General features: G+C 41.0%; 1 long non-coding RNA gene across 1 annotated transcript in view; it reads left to right on the forward strand.

Moving 5' to 3' along the window:
* The window catches only part of LOC146962593 (uncharacterized), a 30,799-nt gene extending 10,972 nt beyond the window's left edge, over window positions 1-19,827 (forward strand). Inside the window, exon 3 of the long non-coding RNA XR_015035095.1 lies at window positions 19,737-19,827. This is a non-coding gene — a long non-coding RNA (uncharacterized LOC146962593). The remainder of the gene's footprint in view (window positions 1-19,736) is intronic.
* Window positions 19,828-20,146: the final 319 nt, after the last annotated feature.

The following is a 20,146-nucleotide window of genomic DNA, read 5'->3' on the forward strand; positions in this document are numbered from 1 at the left end:
ATGTTCTTTAATAAGATCTGGCAAAAAAAAATCCAGACATGGACACGACCCTGTATGGCTTCACCTAAGTTGTACTTTCGCTTCCTGTTATTGATGTTGTTGGCTCGACTGTGTTTAAAATTGCAGTTTAAAACATTTATGAAAGTTCAACCTGGCAAAATAAGCTGTCGAATCGTTAATACATTCATCGTTATCATCTGTATTTTCTGTGGCAGCATCAGAAACTAGTGTTTCTTCATAATAATGATATCAAGCGTTATCCAGTCATGTGATGCTGCCTAACCTGCAGTTTCCCCGCAGGCGGTTCCACTGCATTTATATTTAATGCATATACGTTTAATAGGCAAGGACTTTACTGCAAATAAATAACTCAACAGCACATGTACAGCTCCATTGTTTCACATTGTAACAAACCTCAGAAGCAGTAAAGCTTTTTCCACTGATGCCGCAGGGTTTTTTCGTGGTGTTCGTGAGGACCAGTACAACAGTCATGTCTGTTGTCAGGGCTGATATTGTGATGGCTTGCCAAAGATAAATCATGATATGGAGAAATGCAGAATTTTGTGTGAGCGTTCAGAACAACGTTGACCTAGTTCAGTGATAGAGCAACAGGGATTTTTTTTTTGACACAAACAAGGAGGATTTACTCGTTTGCTCATTATCAGAGCTGCATCACACGCTCTGTCATTCCATTTTCATAGCCGATAAATTATGTACGACATGGAAACAATAATTTTCCATTCTAGACGCTGTACCTCGGCTGCATGTGTGAAAAGGTAACCATGACAAATTGTTTTGTTCCCAATCTACTGTGTACCATCTAAGTTCACAAAGGTCTGGGCCTTGTGATGAAACCTGCTGTCACTGGGAGAGTGTGGGTGGTGTCAGTTTTAGGCATATCATCTGTCAACACACACTCACACACACACAAAAGTACACACTCATGCAGCCTGGAGGCAAGTCTGGCGCACACACAAACTCATACGAACGCATGCAAACCTTACACACAGTGACACTATTATCCCCTGGCCTTGGATGCCAAAATGAGTACAGGGAAGCAGTACGTGCATGTGTGTGTGTGTGTGTGTGTGTGTGGTTGGCAGGGGAGACAGCTAGACACATGGCACATGGCAAGTGTGTAAGCAAGTCCCAGAAACACCTGAGCCCCAGTGTTTGCACACGTGTGTGTGTGTGTGTGTGTATGTGTATGTGTGTAGGTGGGTTCCAATGTTGAAGGATGGCCTCCTCATTGCAGCACCTGTCACTGGGTGTTGATGGTCCATCCTGCTGTTTCTACTAGTTTGAGTGTAATTGGTCATTAGTATCCTGTCAGCCCAGAGGAACTCCTCTGCAGACATCTGTTTGTTTGCCAGTTTTTAGTCATCACACCACTTTTGTACTAGTTTTTTCTGCTCCACTTGTCTGTTTCATTTGTGTTTCCAGCAGATTTCATTATCAAGGTCTGTTCCATGTGGTCGCTCGTCAATATTCCCCTTGACACGTGTCAGTGTTGTGGATATCAGCTATAAATGGTCAAACGTGACCTATTACTAGTTTTTAGCCACATTTTAGGATGCACTTTTTAAATCTCAGTTGTTATACAAATAATTATAGTTTTTGGATGTTTGGATTCTTAAGTATTGTGTCTACTTTTCACACTTTTATCGCACAACCACACATGCCAAACATCATCCTGATTCTTTTCACATCACATTTCATTGTGTTACAGTGATTCTACTGTACTCTCTAAGCATGACTGACATGCTACTTTTATATTCATCAATATTTAGAGTAGATATTACAGCTGTCTTTTTACATTCATGCCGCATGATATATTATTCCTGTATAACTTGGATTTAAAAGAAAAGTATTAAGAATACATATCATGATTTCCTGAAATGTCATCATCTGCTTTGATACAGGGGGCAGCTTGCATGCTGCTGTGCATAAACCAGCTCTAAAGTCTAAGAATAGAACTTAAAACCCTCCTCTGCTAAACCGGAAGCCGCTATATTTAACTCATCTAAGTCTGGTTACCATGACAAATGAGAGACATGCATCCCATATTACATTACGAGGGCACTGTTATAGACTCCTATCTGGCTTGAAATTGGGTTGAAGATCAGATCAATAGATTGTAGACCTTGGAAGGTCATCAGTGTCATTACAGTCAAACAATGATGATGCTATAAAGATCTGCCGCATTAGTCATTCTTGGACGTTAGCTGTAGCTTTAGCGTCCAGCAGGATTTATCATCCTCATGACTGCTGATGCAATTTCTGTTCTTCTTACAGTCCGCTGTAAATCCCTTTACCTTCGCCACAAGAGAAAGGCGCCACTCTTATATGATATTACAAGTTGTTTTAAAAATGTTTAAAACATGCTTTCATGTCATATTTAGGTCACTGCTTTAGGACCTGCCTTGAGTGTGAAATATTATTTCTAGTGTTGGGAAGGCTATAAATACTCTGCTAATACTCCTCTCCACCCTCAGGCTGGCGGATGAATGCAGCTCCAGCCAAGGGTTTTGTATTCTGACAGTTTTGTTCAGCTTTGAACTTTTGAGGACTTCTGCAAGGCAGTCTCAGTATATATTCACATGACATTTCACTTTAAACATTTTGGCAAATTGACCCATTGCCATAATCCCTAGTCTTAGTAGTAGGTTCGTTACCTTCAATTGTTGGTGCAAGCTATTTTTAGAACGGTGGAGCAGAGCCGCGAGCTGCTCAGAGCTACGCTACGGAGGCTCATGGGATTTCTTGGTTTCTTCATCAAACTCGTCAAATACACAACCCAACAACTCCAAAACGGTCTGGTATCCCTGATAATTGTTACTTGATGCATAATAATTAATATAAGTAGCAATTTACAGCTATAGCCACAGTTGTGGTGATCTAAATTCAACTTTATTACTACTTAATATATATTTATTTATGTTTTTCTGATTAGTTGAACTGATAACAACCCAAATCATTTTTGTCTTATTGTTTTAAATCTTATTATCAAAGTAACTTGCTATCATAGTGCATAGTACATAGTAGTCATAGTTACTACATTTTATAGAAATATTCAGGTGAAGAACAAGTAGTATGGTTAGCGTCTTGTAGCTGCGAGGTGCATAATTGTAAGATGTGTGGGGACAAATTTACACATTTAAAAGGGAATATCAGAAACATTTTTAACTGTGGTATTTGTCTGTAAAAAACAGACAACACCCAGCCTTGCTTATATCTTAAATAACTATAGGTCCATTATTGATAAATTCCCATTTAAAGCAAACATACTGTTTCTTCAGTGCAAGGTAGGTAATCATTAAACAAACAGATGACTTTACTAAGGCATTGGAAATAGAAGACCATGAGGTGTCTGACTCTGTCAGCATCTCTCTGTCAATCTGAAGCCGTGTCTGTGAGCTTTGACCCTTATTTGTGTCACACTGAGGCGGTCTGTCTCAGAGAGCAGCATCTGCACCACATCTCAAATCCAAAACTCAAGAAGCCACCATTAAAAGTCTCACCCGCTTATTGATGCCAATATCTAACCAAACCTAACTCATTTTGTCAAATAATTCCAGTGCAGAGTCAGAGGTGGTTTCTGTGATGGTTGCACAGCTGTCATAATTCATTTTCCTTTAAGGAGAGGTATGGTGACACAGTCAGTAAAAAACAAGAGCTGTTACCCTCAGGCATGTGATAATATAAAATGGTCTTGATGTTTTACCACAACAACATCTGTGTGAGTCTGCTGATGTAAAAATGACTTGAGATACAAACTTGTTGCAGAGCAGGAGACATACATTTGTATTTTAATAGTCTGCTGCACATATGGAGCAATGAATCAGCTCTCATTAATGTGACGATTTTCACAGACAAGAGAAAGTGACATTTACTCCCTTGCATCGCTCTGGAAAAATCTTTAATGTCCTTGAGTTTCAAACATCTCTCCAAAGTGATGGTGATAAGATTAGAAGTGCTCTGTCTTCCTCTGATTCAGCTCCAACCTGGGGAGATAAAGAGCAGCAATTCAGATCATCAGGCTGTCAGATAGGAGCCGCGGTGGAGAACGAATCCAAGACAACTCCTGGTGTGCAGGAGGGACGATAAAAACGTCACTGCAGGGGAGAGACAGTGGGTGGCTGTGGTGTGAGCGCGTCCATGTGTGTGTATGTGTGTGAAGGTATGATGAATAACACAAAACATGTACAAGGATTAGAGTAATCTGAGTATATTAAATTGGTCACTTTAATACGTCAGTGTTTGTGTAAAAATGTTTAAAAAAAAATAAAAATATTGGATCAAAGAGACACATTTGACTGTGAGATTATAATCGTGTTTTATCTTGTGATTGTGCGTCGTTGTGCGCGGTCTGCGATAATTATAGATGATAACTATGCTATTCAGATGAGTCTATAACCGGGGTTCATTGTTCATTTAGCGTCATATTCCATGTATTTTGGAGACAAAGTAATTGAGAGAAATCAGATTATGTTAGATCAACACAAAGGATTATATTGCTGGGTCAAATCTGGAGCGGGTGCTCAGTAATCCGTAACAGATTACATTTTAAAAGGAGCCTGTACCACGCGCGGGTGGGTGGGTGTGTGGTGGAGATTGGAAACAGTTTGGAAATGAGAGCCATGTCAGTGGGGCTGCAAGGGAAGATGATAAAAATTGCTTCTGACTGTGCTCAGTTCTCACATCCACCTCCCGCCCGGCGTCTGCGTCTGCCTGACCATTATGAGCGAGCAGGCAGGATAGAGCGAGAACAGAACGGAGCGAGCGGTCGAGAGGCAGAACAGCGTGTGAGGAAGACAAAAAATCAAAAGTCAGGAACACAATGACCGGATAGACACAATGCTCACACGCAAAACCTTTTCCGACACATAATAAATGCTTTCCTCTTTAATTTTTATAACATTAATAATTCATTTTTTTAGCTGGTGTTTTGTTTGATCAATTAATTATTTATTTAGTCTATAAACTGTTAAGAAATTGTATAAACTAGCCATGGGAAGGTGACCAACTTGTTGCTTGTTTTAACTGACCAGCAGTCAAAAATCTAAATGTTACAATGACATACTGGCAGACAAGTGTAGCATGAACCTTCAAATGTTTGGTATTTTTGCTGATTATCATTAGGGGCAGTAAGCCATTGTGTTTATCATAAATGTTATGCTATTAACGATGTAACCTTAAAAGGGAACTATGCAAGATTTGCATAAGATTTGCCCCTTAATTTAACAGCTTCAGAGTAATTGTGATGGTTAAATGAGTTGTTATGGGGTGAATAGAGGCTCTCTGCCTTCCACCTAGGGTCTCTTGGCCGAAAAACCAACCTCGCAAGATCACCGCCTCAGACCTAGTGTCCCAGATCTCGTTTCGCGAGAACCAAGGACTGCTTTACGTCACTACGGCACAAGCACGCTTGGTAATCTGTAATCTCTTGTTAACGTTACCCACCTCTGTAGACATCGCTCCACAGGTTGCCTTCTCGTCGGCTTCATTGAAAACAAATGCACATGGCACTGCATTGTAGGGAGTCTCTGTAGAGAAAAAAAGCGACCAAAACAACAAAAAAGTGACCGACTTGCATAGTTCCCCTTTAAACCATAGCCTACTATGATCAGTTGCATAATAAGTTAAAATTGCAATGCTCAGCGCACAGCATGTCACCCATGTTGTGCTCATTAAGAACTCATCTGTAGATTTCCGTCCGGTACGATCTATACAACTTTGAATTTTAGTTAAAAACCTTGATTATAACAGGCCCACAACTTATCAAAAAAATGTCAGGTTTGAAATGGGCTCGGACCATAAATACAGTCAGTGGGATGGGCCGAGCCAGGTACAGAGAGAATGTACTTGGGTCACGTTGCACTGGAGTGTTTGAGCCTGATCTAAGCTCTAACTCTGTGTTATGTCTTTGCCATCAGCTTGTATCCATTTGGCTTGGTGTCTGGCAAATGTGAACTTTTCAGATGTAGCTGGTGTCGTGTATGACATTTTTCTAACTTTATAAAACAACAATCTGACATGCACGCTCGCTCAGTCACATGGGGACTGACCTTGTGTATGAAGAAGAAGAGAAAGTAGGTTTGATCTCCTACCAGGTCTTTTCAAATTCTTCACACGTTTACCTATAACTGATGTTTGATCAGTCATTTTTCATGTGTACAATAGAGCCCAACAAAATCAATATTATGGAACAAAGACTAAGTGTGCGCTTTTATCTCCATTTGAAAGCTTTTTTGTGCCTCACAGGCTTTTCACTTTGCTCTTTTTGAAACAACTACAAGCACTTTAGCTGTCAGATGTGCCCAGATGACACATTGTATAAACATTTTTATTTCAAGCCTGCCCCGGTCTTTACTGTGTCAGTGTGCTACTGTCCAGCCGTGTTCCAGCTCGCTGAATATAACTGACTCTTATACCAACAGTGTTAAAGTGACAGAATTATATACTGCGGTGTTGCCAAAAAGAAAAAAAAGAAAAAACGCTGCAGAATTCATCTTTTCCTTTGTGACAAATGAGAGAATGAAGCCAAACTCTTTTCCACTCTTGATGGAAGTAAATTAAGAGGAAGGGGCAATGAGTGTAACCTCAGGCAAGAATCAGGGCATCAGTAACCATGCAGGGGGAAAAAAGTAGTTTGTGTTGTTGAATCATACTGGCAGGGACGTTGTGCCACTCATTTCATTGAACACATGATTCACAAAGGGGTTGTTATACCCTAAATATCAGTGGAAGGTAGAGTGGGGTCTGCATCTGATTGCATTTGTGAGTTTGTCCATGCATGTGTGTTTCTGTGGCCTTCTTTTGTGATGCTTATGCAAGTTTGCAAAGATTGTGGGCGGTTTGTGACTTAATGTGCTTTTCACATTTGATTATAATCACATCACACTGCCCCTTCAAGGGTAATACTTACCCTACACCCCCTCCTCTCCACCCTGTATCCCCCCACCCTCTCTCTCACACGCACACCCACACTCACAGTACATACCATTTAGTGGGCATTGTAGTTGCGTAATATACTAATATATAATGACGTAGTGAAATGTGAGTAAATTTAATTAGAAAATAGCCACATCAGAGGACACTTGATATAACAAACAAAGTCTTCTGCTTGTATGAAATCAGTTGCTTTTGGAAGTTTTAATCAGTGTTGGGAGCAACTGCATGTGTATTTCTGTGTCCTGTCTGACCTTGTTGAGCAATGAGCACCTGCAAGTTGTCCGAGAAATTTGAGCAATTGTACTTTTCACAATTGTTTATGTGGCAGTTTGTGCTATTTTTATGTCTGTGACCAGTGGGACAATGGATGCTAACACCTGGACAATGCATTTGTTGTCCTGTTCAACAAATTAGTATTATCAATGATACATTTCAGATTCTTGACATTGTATAATTTTAGTTTCCTTGTGGAAGTCTTCTTAGTTTAGATTGTTTTGTATAAATGCAAATTCCATTCTGCATTTCTGTACTAAATTCTAATAATATTTATGATAGTTTCACATCAAAGTTGCTCCCACTCACATAAGTGAATGTTGTTATACCTGCATTTACTAAGTGCAGAAAGTTTGGCAGTTGTACAAAAGTACTGAAAATCTTGGTGTTGATTTAGCCTTGTCTGCTGGATAAATATTTGCCTTTTGTTTTGGTTGCTTGCAGTTTAATTATTCCTGCATCTTTAGTGTATGTTTTTTTTTAAAATGTAAATGTTAATGTTAATAGGCCTCCTCCTGTCACTTAAAGCTATGGTTGACGTTGTGAATGATGATGAGAAAGATTTGAACCCCCCCCACACACACACACACACACACACACACACACCCCGTCCAGCAGAGCAACAAGCCTGGCTGCCAGCAGAAACCAAACACAGGGCCAGTTTCGAATGTGGAGTAACAATGTCGGATTCACAAGTCACAACTTCCACAATAAAAACCAAAGATTACCTGTTCAACATAAACTCCACTGTATCAGCAGCGTCACTTTTCAGGCTCATATCTTGGCAGAGCTTTCTCTCCATCGGTCAAACGATGACCTGATGTTTACTTTAGTTTTGTCGCATCTCCTCTTCCTCTCTGTCTTTTCAAGCTCCACTATGTAGTTTTTCAACCATTAATGTTTCTAAACTCATTGAAGCCATAGAAAAATGGCAAATTTGAGCAAGGAGAAACTCCCATGCGAACCGCATGGCTGTGATTTGTCAATTTCTCTGCAGGCCTGCACCTGCTAGCGAGAATGGATTTTTTTCGTTCCTTTTGCTCTTCACATTGTGTAGGTCGCACTATAGGGGCATAACCACCGTCTAAATGATTTTAATAATAATGATCAATCTTTCAAAATGTAGACCATAGCTTTAATTCATACTCATTTTTTATGTGTGTGAAAATGTGTGTGTTTGGCCTAGAGCAGAAAGGGCGTACTTGAGTTCACACTTCACAGAACATCAAATGGATAAGTCAATTTGAGGGCTTGCGGGAAAAATAAATGTATGTTTCTGAGTGTGTGTGTGTGTGAGTGTGTGTGTGTGTGTGTGTGTGTGTGTGTGTGTGTATCCTGAGTGCATGTGTTGAGGTTATGCAAACAAAGCTGCACAAGCATATTATTCACATGCCCCAGTTGTTGTGTGTAATAATGTCCATGTTGCTATGCACATTCCACACTGCACACATAATTGATCGATGCATAGCGTGTGTGCAAATATGATTTTGTGTGTGTGCGCATGCATATTCATTTACATATTGCATATTTATGTGTCCGCCAGCGTATCGGGGGTTGCAGCATCCGTCATGTCCCATCTCGTGCAGGGTCGGTTGAGCGAGAAGAGGGGCCCATAATGGGTCATCCTCGCTGCCATAAAGCACACCTGTCACCCTGTCTCCCCTGCAGAGCTCTCTTTACTTTCCCTATGTGCATGTGTGTCCCCCTCGCTGCACAAATTGACAGTCTGCTCGGCTATAATGTCATTTCATCCTTATCGTCGCCCCGTAGATCGGCGCAAATCCTCCACAGCGGTGAAACTGAACCATCCATCACGGCGAGTTAAGTGAAAACCCAGTGAAGTCATGCCGTTCAGGCGGCGAGCACCGCACAACTACAGGTGATCTCATGCTTGAGGTCAGCAGGCCATTTCTTTCCCACATGAGTGTTACGATTACCAAAAACCTGCTGCTGCATCAGCTACAGACTTGAGATGATACAGTGCAGCTCAGGCAGAGTGAGAGGGGAGTGGAGCCTCAGTCAATGATAAACTACAGCAGTCTGCGGTGCATCGAGAAAGGAGTCACGGTGCTTATGATGCAAGAATGTTTTCTTATTACTACTCACTGTGCACGGTTTATGAGTGATTATTTAACATTATCACTCCACACAAGTATGATAGTGAAAACATGTCTCCTAGAGCGTCCCACAACGCTGCAAGTATCAAGTATCACTGAGCTTTTGTGCTTATGCAGCATGAGGTGACTCATTGATATACGATTTATTTTCAAGACTTAGATCATCTCTGATGAGGTCACTTGAAATAAATGCATTAGCTTCTGATATTCATAACTCAGGAGTGTTTAATGAGTGCTGATGTAATGTATCATCAAGCAGTGTAAGTAAGTTGTGAAATTATTACTGAATTTAATCGATTAGCTGTTAGATTAGTGGAGCATTAGCTGCATGGCTGACTACATTTTATTCAATCAGAGTGTTACTTTAACTCATGTGTGTGTGTGTTGCGTTAACATGCTAACACAAGTACACATGTTTTGTTTTTTTAAGCTACTGTAAAACAGTGTGTGTCTGTGCGCCCATAAGGTTTTCTGTCCATACCCTGGTAACATGACGCCAGGGGTAACACTAGGATCTGACTCCCTCACCGTGGCTCCTGCTCCTCCTCTGTAACATACAAAGTAATTACATCTCTTTCCACTCCACACCCCTCCCTCACCCACACACCACACCCTTGTCTCTAGGCTCCAAATGTCAGCCTCATCAGCTCAATTATCCCCTGACTTTAACAACATCCTTACATAACCCGTTTAGCTCTGTGCCGTCTGAGAGCTCCAAGATGACAAACTTCCAGTGCCGATCTCACACCAAAAAATGACAGATTCTACCTTTTCTCAACTCCAGGGATTTTAACTAGGTTAAGTGTTGCGTTAAATACAGATATTACAGCTATGTACTCATTCACTTGTGGTCGTGTTGTGCGTCATGACATCCTTTTTAAAGATGCTTTTGAGGATATTCTTTTTTGGAGCCTGTTGAGTCTGTTAGCATTTGCTTGCGTATGTTTTCTCTGCCTGTGTGTGTGTGTGTATGTGTGTGTATGTGTGCATCGTGCAGCCAAAGGTCATTAAATAACTGAATCATTCCTGTGAATACATAACTGGCTTATTCATGAACTTCCCCAAATAGATCCTTCAGGGTCCTGCCACTCATCTGTTTTCATTCACACACCCCCCACCCTTCCCGCCACACACACACACACACACCCCCACTTTTTACTTCCAGTTCCCCACCGAGCATAGCATTTTATTTATGGATCAGCATTTACGGAGAATACATTCACTTTGATGAGGCAAAACTCCACTGGAGAAGACTTATGATCTATTTTTGTGCAACAGCACATGGGACTCACGTGCTGTGCTGGGTAATAAAATGCCCCTCTGCTTCTCACAGAGGGAGAAAAAGCCGCACATGCATACATAATGGAGGTGGGGAGGGAGGGGGGGCTATTTTGAGGTGACTTTTTTTCTCTTTTGACTGTGCGATTCATTTGTCTGCTGGTGGAAAATAGATGTGAATCACTCACCATGGCTGCTGTGCAACATCCATTCACTCACTACGCTCCTCATTCCTCTGTCCTAATTTACTCCGTCACTCTGTCTTCCTCTCCTTCTCATCCTTTTCTCTTGGTTTTTGTCTCCCAGTTTCACACGGTTAAGTCTTTCGAATAGCGCCCTTTTTCCTGTGACAGAAACAAAAAGGACAAATATGTCTTTCATTCATCGTAGATTACAAGTAGTTTGTAGTTTCTGGTTATTATGCAACTCGGCCCATATTTTCCGTGCTTTCAGACGTCCCTCTGCTCTCACCCCTGCCCTCGCTCTGCTCTCCTCTTTGTGGGCACCCTGAGTAGCCCTGTGTGATGTAATTGTGTATGAGAGTCATGTCACTGGGGCTGAGCAGGAGATTATAGATAGAAATGGAGCACAGTGCCGACAGGAAAGTGACGGGCAGAGGAAAAGGGTTCTCACCACGGCCTGGAATGTTTTTTTTTATAATCTCACGTTGTTCTCTTTCCACTGTCTTTCAAATCAAGCTGTCATTCATGATATTTTTGTGAAACGTTCTGCTGCAGGACTGCAAAGGACCTTGTGATAAAGGGTTACAGAATTCATACTGCATCCCATTTGGATGATAAAATATCAAATGTCCCATTACAGTAACCTTGTGACAGTCCCTGCCTGTCAGCTGTGAATTTAATACAGATCCTCACATTACTGGGGCGCTTATACTTATACATAGGCAAGGAGTCAGCTCCAACACCAGATTAAACAATTGGCTACTTTAATGTACTTCATATAATATTGTTGCTAAGGTATATCTGTCTACTTTCTAACGATATAATACATACATATACACATAAATATATAGATCTAGTGTATAAATTGCGTGATACTGACTTTATGGAAATTCTAGTGTTTAATTTCTTTAGGATCTGTCAAACCTGTTACACATATTTTGATATTCCAGTTTCTTTGTAATCTAATTTTCACACATTGCCATGTATTCCTATTATCAGCTCAGAATCAGCACCTTTCTGACAAAGCCTTAGTCTTTCTGAAGCAATATGTTCTGCCTGACTGATTTTTCACAATGCACACAGCCATATTGGAGCCTCAGCATATAAAGACATGTGTATAAACTGATATTGTCATGCTCCATATCTGTCTCCTTCTCTTTTTCCAGTCACAGTTTCCTCCTGAACTGATGCCTGTTGTGTGCTAGCTACTGTAGCGCCCCTCCTTTAGCATCGAGCATCTTCAGCTGTGACACCTCTCATCCACTGTAGCATTTTGCTAATGAAACCAGTTAGGTTAAGGAGCTTTAGCTATAATCGCTGCATTTTTTTTTGGGGGGGGGGGGGGTTCAGTTTCCTCCCTCCTGCTTTCCGAAGCTCTCTCTGCCTCTCTCTCTCTGGTTCCCTTGCTCAGTTTATTGCCCATTCCAGCTAAATCCACGCAACCCTCTGTGCTATTGTAGATAACACAGCCTTGGCTCCGAGTCTCGGGGATCTGTCACCGCAGCATTATAGAATACATAATGTGCAGGCATGACATGAGCCTTGACACCTACTGTAGGCCTATTAAACGTGGAGTGTGAGCCGCACACAGTCGTTTCGAACACGGCGAGTATGAAACGGTTTGTTAGCTGAATCTTGCTAAAGGAAGCTAATGGCTCGGGCTCATTACTGCAGTCAGCTTTGTAGTGGTTGAAGCCCGTGTAGAGTATCAACACTATGTGTGTATCAACACTGTCTGCTGCCGTCATCTCTATTTACTCTGCAGAGATTGTGTGTGTGTTTTTTTAAGAATAGGGAATGTGTGCAGCAGGAGCAGATGTCATGAAACTGAAATTTTCAGCATCTCTTTGACTTGTCACTCCTGAGAAATTTGTTTTCAGTATGATTTTCTATTAATTATGAGTTTTTGCTGCATTCACTTGAGATTTCACTTCACTGTTTTTTTTAATTTTAATCATCCACAGTCGGCACCATAATGATCAATCCCCAGAATGATCGCAGTCTGAAAACATTGATTACTAGCCAGAAAAAAGTTTTCTTTATATATTTCCCAGACTCCACTTTCCACAGTGCAGCAGCAAGGCAAGGGATTATCACTGTGAAGGCTGCGAGATGCCGAGCAAGCTGGAGACTGAAGGTGCTGCCAGCTAGAAGCCTCTTTAACCTTTATCAGACAGCAGATAGCATCTCAGATAACCTTAAAAGACAGAGGGAGGGAAGGAGTAGGAGTGTGTGTGGGAGGGAGGGAGGGAGGGAGGGATGGAAAGAGGCGTAAAGATGGAAAGAAAGTAGTAAGGAGTTTGTTGCAATCTTCTTCGTAAGGTGCCGGGAAGCTATAGCACAGTAAGTTCAAGGTCAATGAATGGCATCGAGTGTATACTGAGAGCCAGACAATGTCCTATACAGCCCGCCCATTATGTTGAAATGCTATTTTTGTCTCCCTTTTCTCCACCACTATCTTTATTTTCTCTTACTCCTGCCCTTTCAGTCTGGTTGTCGATCTATCTGTCTGCTGTCAGTCTGTCTCCGTCCCTCTCTCTCTGTTACTGCCTCATCTGTCTCTGTGCCGCACTGATAAGAAAGTGCCCGCCCTGTCTCGGAGGAGAAACCATGGAAACGTACCAGCCACGTGTTGACATCACAGCATGTTAAATATAACCGCCTCCCGTGCCACACAACTAGTTGTTCTGCCGTTGATCCTCGCCTGGCTATAAATACATGGTTTCTTTCCCATAATTGCAGCTCCGACAGGCTTGTTTGGATGGAGGGAGGAATAGGAAATGCCAGAGAGAAAGAAAGTGTGCCTTCTTCTCTCTCTCTCTCGCTATGCCTCACCACTGTGTATGTGTGTGTGTTTATCCATGTGTTTGTGTGCATGTTTATGCCCTCATTTGACTCTTTCTCATTACGCCCCAATCAAGGAGATTGGTGGAGACGGTAAAACTCGTTGAGATAATCTCAGTTAGGACAAACACGCTCCAATAAATTACTTTGCATAAATAAACAGTATTGTAACACTATTTCAATATTATGGCTGAAGTGGCACAAATTACCTTTTGACAAAAGATGTGATTCATATATCTGGTCAATGTCAGTGTCAACACACTTTGATGTTTTGGCTCTTTGCTCTAATTACTTTGATTGTTACATGACCATGAGATTGTGATTTAGATTACCGGTATGTTCATGTGTAGGGTTCCCTCTAAGCTCTACCTATTAAGATGCAGACAAGGGAAGTGTGTGATATACTGTATATGTGGATCCATTCTCATAAACATCTGGCTACCACCACCACTAAAGCCCAGTAATCAGCTTGTTATGTCCTAAAAAGGATGTGTAAAAACTACAACTATGCTGTATCATCACTAAGACAGCCAAAGTGGAATCCAGGAAGTCGCTGCTTCAGGCAAATGGTCACATACTTCACATTTGTGCACCAAAAGCATAGCACTCTATCTTCTGTAGAAATGGTGTAAATTAAGTGTGTTTTGTAGTAAACACAGGTATCAGTGGGGCAGACTTTATGACATTTGGACAGAGCTGTAGCGGTGTGATAATCACCGTACAGATATGAGAATGGTATGGATCTTTTTGTAATAAATAACTAAATATGCATTTTAAAAAATGTTGATCTATTCCTTTAAGGGATTAACAGGCGTATTTATTTTGAGAGGTTGAGAGCACAGTCTAAAAACAGTCTCTCTCCAAACAACTCGGCCCGCTGAGAGAGCCAAACTTATTTAGGCAGATAGATTGTGTTTATTAAAGTAATGATTTATCTGGATGTTGTCAAACCCGATAGCCAAATCCAAAGTGACTGTCCCTTTACCTATCGTGCCAGATTGGATGAATATACCTTGTAACTGAAGTTGACAGTCTGTATTTGAAGCTGGTAGTGTCACCTCACATCCACAGGAATCAGGGCATTCATCCAAGAAATTAAAATGCCTGTTGCTACTAGTTTTTATATCATGTGTGTAGTTGGAGGAGCGGATCTATAGTACATGATTCAAACATTAACAGACACATATGGCAAATCAAATGTATGATAGGCTGCACCTGTAACCATTCAATATATGTCTTGACAGCTACTGTTTACAAGGTCTAGAGTGCATTTTCTGTATCAGTTGCAATGATGATTGCTTGTGTCTTAGGGTTACCATCGAGATGAAGGAGTTACATTGATCAAAAGCGTTTGATTATTTGTCAAAACACGACAAGGGCCGACGAGTTGTCTGAAAGTAGGTGCATAGCAACTCATCGGTGGAAAAATAAAAGCACTGAAGGACTGAAACCAGATTGAGAAGTGTTTGTCTCGAGTGTGTCTGCTTGTCTTTATGTAACTGTCACTGGTGCATGGGAGATGTTGTGAGCACAGAGCATTGCATGTTGTGACTCAGTCTCTTAGCAGCCACCTCATCTTCACAACCCCGTGGGTCCCCAGAGGCCGGTGCAAGGCCGACCAATCAGAGACAGATGCCACAATGACCAAAAGGCTGGTGCTGGGCTGTCGCCAGCCGGGACATGGTTTCAGTCTAGGAAACGGACATGCATGTTGATCTGTGTGTGTGTGTGTGTGTGTGTGTAGTGCTCTATGCGAGTTTAATTGTCTGAGTACGAAGAGACAGAGGAGCTAGTTCCAGCGGGTGTGAGTGTGTGTGTGAATGAGTCTATGCTTGTGCATGATGTGTCCTTTTTCTATCCCATTGTCTTCTAATGCAGTTTAATCTCCTTAAACCCAGATGATTTGTTATTTCCCCCTCTCACGTGCATGCACACACACACATTTAAAAATCCTAAACCACTTCCTCAACACAGAACTGAAAATGTTTGTGAGTGATGGTTATATTTTACACCGGTCATGTGATCTCCGCTATTCATGAGGAAAAACACTTTTATTTTAATTTTCCAAATATCTACATCAACACTTAAACAGCAGTAAAAACAAAACACATGCACTAATCAAGGTCCTCACTGTCTTGATAGCTTGCTTTATTTTTGAGCGCACCCTTCACTCCACAAATAGAAACACAAATTCTTATCTTGTACTATCATCTTATCATAACTTTCAAATGACCTGTGAAAAGTCAGTGATGTAATACATTACACTCACAGATGATAGTATGTTTTCCCACACAATTTTAAAGTCTCTACAGCACTTTTTTTTCCTTACATAAGTAATAAAATGATAATATCCACTGTTGTGTTAAAGCACAAGTTTCTTTAACTTGATTTATGAAAATAGAGTAAACCTTGTTGCATCCTTTACTATATCGTGAAATTTACAATGTGGGTGGATAAGAATGAAGTTACACCAACCAAGTATCTCGAATCACCGCCGAGTCTTATGAGTCTTACAACTTTGTGATTCATTAGTCTTAATATATTACATCTATGTTTACCTCTGAAATGAGTGTTGTTGTTATGGAGGAGGAGAACTAACTTGCATGAAAGTTGGATGTTGGATGTGATGGATTACTAATGTTATTGTTACTTTATGTCCGAGCTTCTTGATGAACTACTTTTATTAAGTCCAGTTTCTGTGTATGAAACTTATGATCATCTTGTTGTCCCCAGTTACCTAAAACACACTTTGAACAAATACAATGAAAGCATTTTCAAGTTAATTAAGTAGCACATGAGTAGTGTTAAACCATTGTACTGTCATGAAAATATAACTTACTATGTGTATTTGTTGTGTATTTGCACCAGTGATGGGGAAAGGAAAAACACAATCACATCACATTCGCTGTATAGAATTTCCATTTGCAGCATGTTAATCAATAGGCTATATGCCCAGCTGGCTAAAAACCAGGAAGTAGTGGTACTTCCTGGTTGGTACTTTCTGAATTTCAGCCAGCCAGGTGTGTCTGATTGTTGTTTTGAGGTCAGACACACCGGGATTAATCAGTTTGGCCAATCATGTACAACAGGAAATAAAGGAGCTGGCTGAAATTCAGGCAGTACCAACCAGGAAGTACCACTACTTCCTGGATTTTAGCCAGCTGGGCATATAGCCTATTGCCATTATTTATTCATGGATTCTTGTTTTTACATGATGCTGGCTTTCTCTCTTCAAGTAATGTGGTATTTTATTTATTTATTTATTATTTTACATCAAAAGTAACTAATAATTTACTGCTGACTTTTCTGTCCTTAATATAGAAATGATTGAAAATAGAAATAGGCTGCTTCATCATCTGGGATCATTTTGAATATCAAATTGAACATGTTATTGAAAACTAATGACACGACAAAGGCAAGTTACCCTGTCCAGGTAACTCAGGTAGAGAGATATAATGAAACAGTGGCTGCTCCATCACTGTGAGCAGAAGCCTTATCTGTGTCCCACTGTGCTTGCAGTCACAAGCACATAATGAATTAAATTGAAATAGGACTGTTTTCAGAATATTTATTCAATCAGAGGTGAATTCATGGAAATTGTCATTTCTGTTGTTGGAATATTCTTTTGTGTTAGCTAAAATAACATGTAACACTGGGAGGAATGAAATGTTCTTTGTAAAGGAGGAAATGATAAACCAAAGGAAAACATGGCCACAATGACTTTCCACCATTACTGAAATTAACCTTTTCATGTTGAGATTGTGGACGTGGCACTGGACCATCTTAAAGGCTGACAGCGCTGCTTCCTGGAAACTGTTGTTGTCCTGAGTCCATGTGAGCGGGCAGTGACTAAGCTTTGTCATTTTGCGCCATGTGCTTCTTTGTTTTCTTTTTTTTCATCCGGCCTCCTGTGAAAAGATGACTAATGCAGGTGGGAGAAAGGGTCATGAACTGCGCTTGATAGGAAGTTTCAGCTTGCAATACAATAGACTGGTTGCCAAACTTAGATTGTACTCTGGACGTAATAATATACGTAATAAAGCCATGAATTGGGGCTATCGTGCTTTTGATTTACGCCTGCTTACGTCTTTTATCATTTCCTATGGTCTGCACATACTCAAGCCTCACTGTGGTGGCTGCCATTTCAGAGTGATAAGGCACTTAATGTAGGTCGGGAGGGGGTGGGGGGTGGGGGTCAAAGGTGAGGAGCAGGTTTATCTCCTGTGTGAGTTGCTGGAATTCCTCCCTGCTGAGTATATACCCCCGTTTGAGTGAGGACACTTTGAGAAGAAGTTGGTTTTGGAGCTTTATTTAGCAACCTTGACCTGCTTGAATGATGGCCGACCACTGGGGCCACGGGGAGAGCGAGGAATCGGGGCTAAAGGAGATGGATAGACGTTAACCCCTCAGCTGTAGGCATGCACACACTCCATTAGTTTTACTAAACACGAGCCATTAGGTTTGGCAATCACAACTCATTAAGCAAACACACCTTGGTACACCCACACACACACACACTCCCACTACCACTGCATCTAAATGCAGCCAAGACGACTCCAGCTACAGCATCCTGTGCACATCTCTCATCCTGCAGGCCTGTGCAGTCATACCTTATAGCCAGGGAGGTAATTGCTTGGGGTGCTAACACCAGCAAGACATTAACCACACAGCTTTCACTTGAGCTATTGTGGGTTGCAAATTGAATAGCGAAATTGCCTTTTGGGGAATCTGCCCTATATCTAACCAGGCGAGGGTCTAATTCAGTCTCTTCAGATTATATGTGTATAGCGCCATGATCGCATGAATAAATATAAAGCATTCTTATGGGTCTGCGTATTTATTCTTTGCTTTTTCTGTGATCCAGCGCGTGGCTATTTATAGCGTCTCATATTTGCATATGTATGGAGGCTGTATTTGTCAAGTTCCTTTTTAGCAGTGCAGCACAGGAATTTATTTTGGTACACAAAATACTGGCAAAGCAGACATAGCCTGTGTGGGTGTGTCGATGTGTCTGTGTGTTTGTATGTAGGAACTGATCTCGAGTGTTAAAGGACCTTTGACCTGCACATTCATTCACACCCCTCGGTCCTTACTCCCATCAAGATCTCCTCTCTCTATTCACGGCCATCTTCTTTGAAGTAGTAATACAAGGTCTCCTGAACTCCTGCCACCCAAACATCCATCAGTTTTTTTTCTTTTTTTACCAAGGACTAATTTTTCACCCACTGTGACCCAGTTTGAGCTTCTCTCCACCTCCTGCATGACTTTGAAAATACAGGACAGTGATATGAAAGTGTTCAGAGAACAGCAGAGGATGAGGATTTGAACCTGTGCTGGATTTCTGGGATAAAGATGATGAAGAAGAATATATTTTAACCATAAAATGATTCTGTTTGAGTGCCATCAGATTGTCAGTCAAACTGCAGCTTTAAATGCCGCTGCCAATTAAACGTCACAGGGATGGTGACTTTGTTTTTTTCCCCCCTTTCTTATGTCTTATTTTTTTGTTTGTTGCTGGCATCTTTCTGTACACAGCTATCTCAATCCCATCTGCTGTTTATTTGTCTTTCGCAGCTGTGACTGGTGCTTACTTTGACTTTGTACATTGTTTTTTAGGAGAATGCTCTACACCAACCATACATAGCATCCTGATATATTCACTTCTGTACTCGGACCTTTTTGCTCCATATAATGCAATCAATTATCTCATTAATTCCGCACATATAGGAACATGTGCTGTTCATGGTTGTTTTTAGTCAAGTGTGCAAACTTTTTGTAGCTTTTTCCTTAAATGTTGGGGCTGCAGTGCACACAATACACAATGTTCCTTTTTTATGCAACACTTCAACACAGAAAGTGCAGTCTGAATTGTCTTGAGAGTAATTATATCATGACCTGAGCAGAATTGTCCACACCCTGTATGGGGTCAAGGGACGTCAGAGTGTCTAATATATAATGATAGACCATTTCTCTTGTAATCATTTTTTAAACAACTGATTAAAATTAATGTTATTTTGAATACCATAATAATATATTTTTCATTGCACCATTGGCTGAAATGTTAATGGTGTCATTGTCATTCACCCAGGGCTGCACCTTGACATATGAAGCGTGTGAAGCATGAAGGATTATGAAGGATGCTATAGTCTCGCGACACCTGCTCAGGATTTGCTTCACACAGACTCCATTTCAGTTAGGCTGCACAACAGATCACTTTTTCCTCCGTTCAGGTCCAGACATCAAGAGAAAACCTTTACTACACCAGTTTGTTGCTACACCACTAATTCTGAGCTTTAAACAAATTCAAATTATAAAGTCACTTTATAGTAATGTGCCATTTTTGATATTAGAAGTACCCGCACTGACAGATTGATGCAACCTCTCCCTTATGAATGTTTCCCCTGGTCCCACCCGTTTTACACCCAGCGTCTGGCCGCTTGTTTCTATTTTTGCGTACATTCGAGTGTGTGTTTGTGTGTGTGTATGTGTGCATGAAAG

This window comes from Trachurus japonicus, chromosome 23, assembly GCF_045865225.1.
Source record: "Trachurus japonicus isolate A0001 chromosome 23, Traja_1.0".
Taxonomy (NCBI): Eukaryota; Metazoa; Chordata; class Actinopteri; order Carangiformes; family Carangidae; genus Trachurus; species Trachurus japonicus.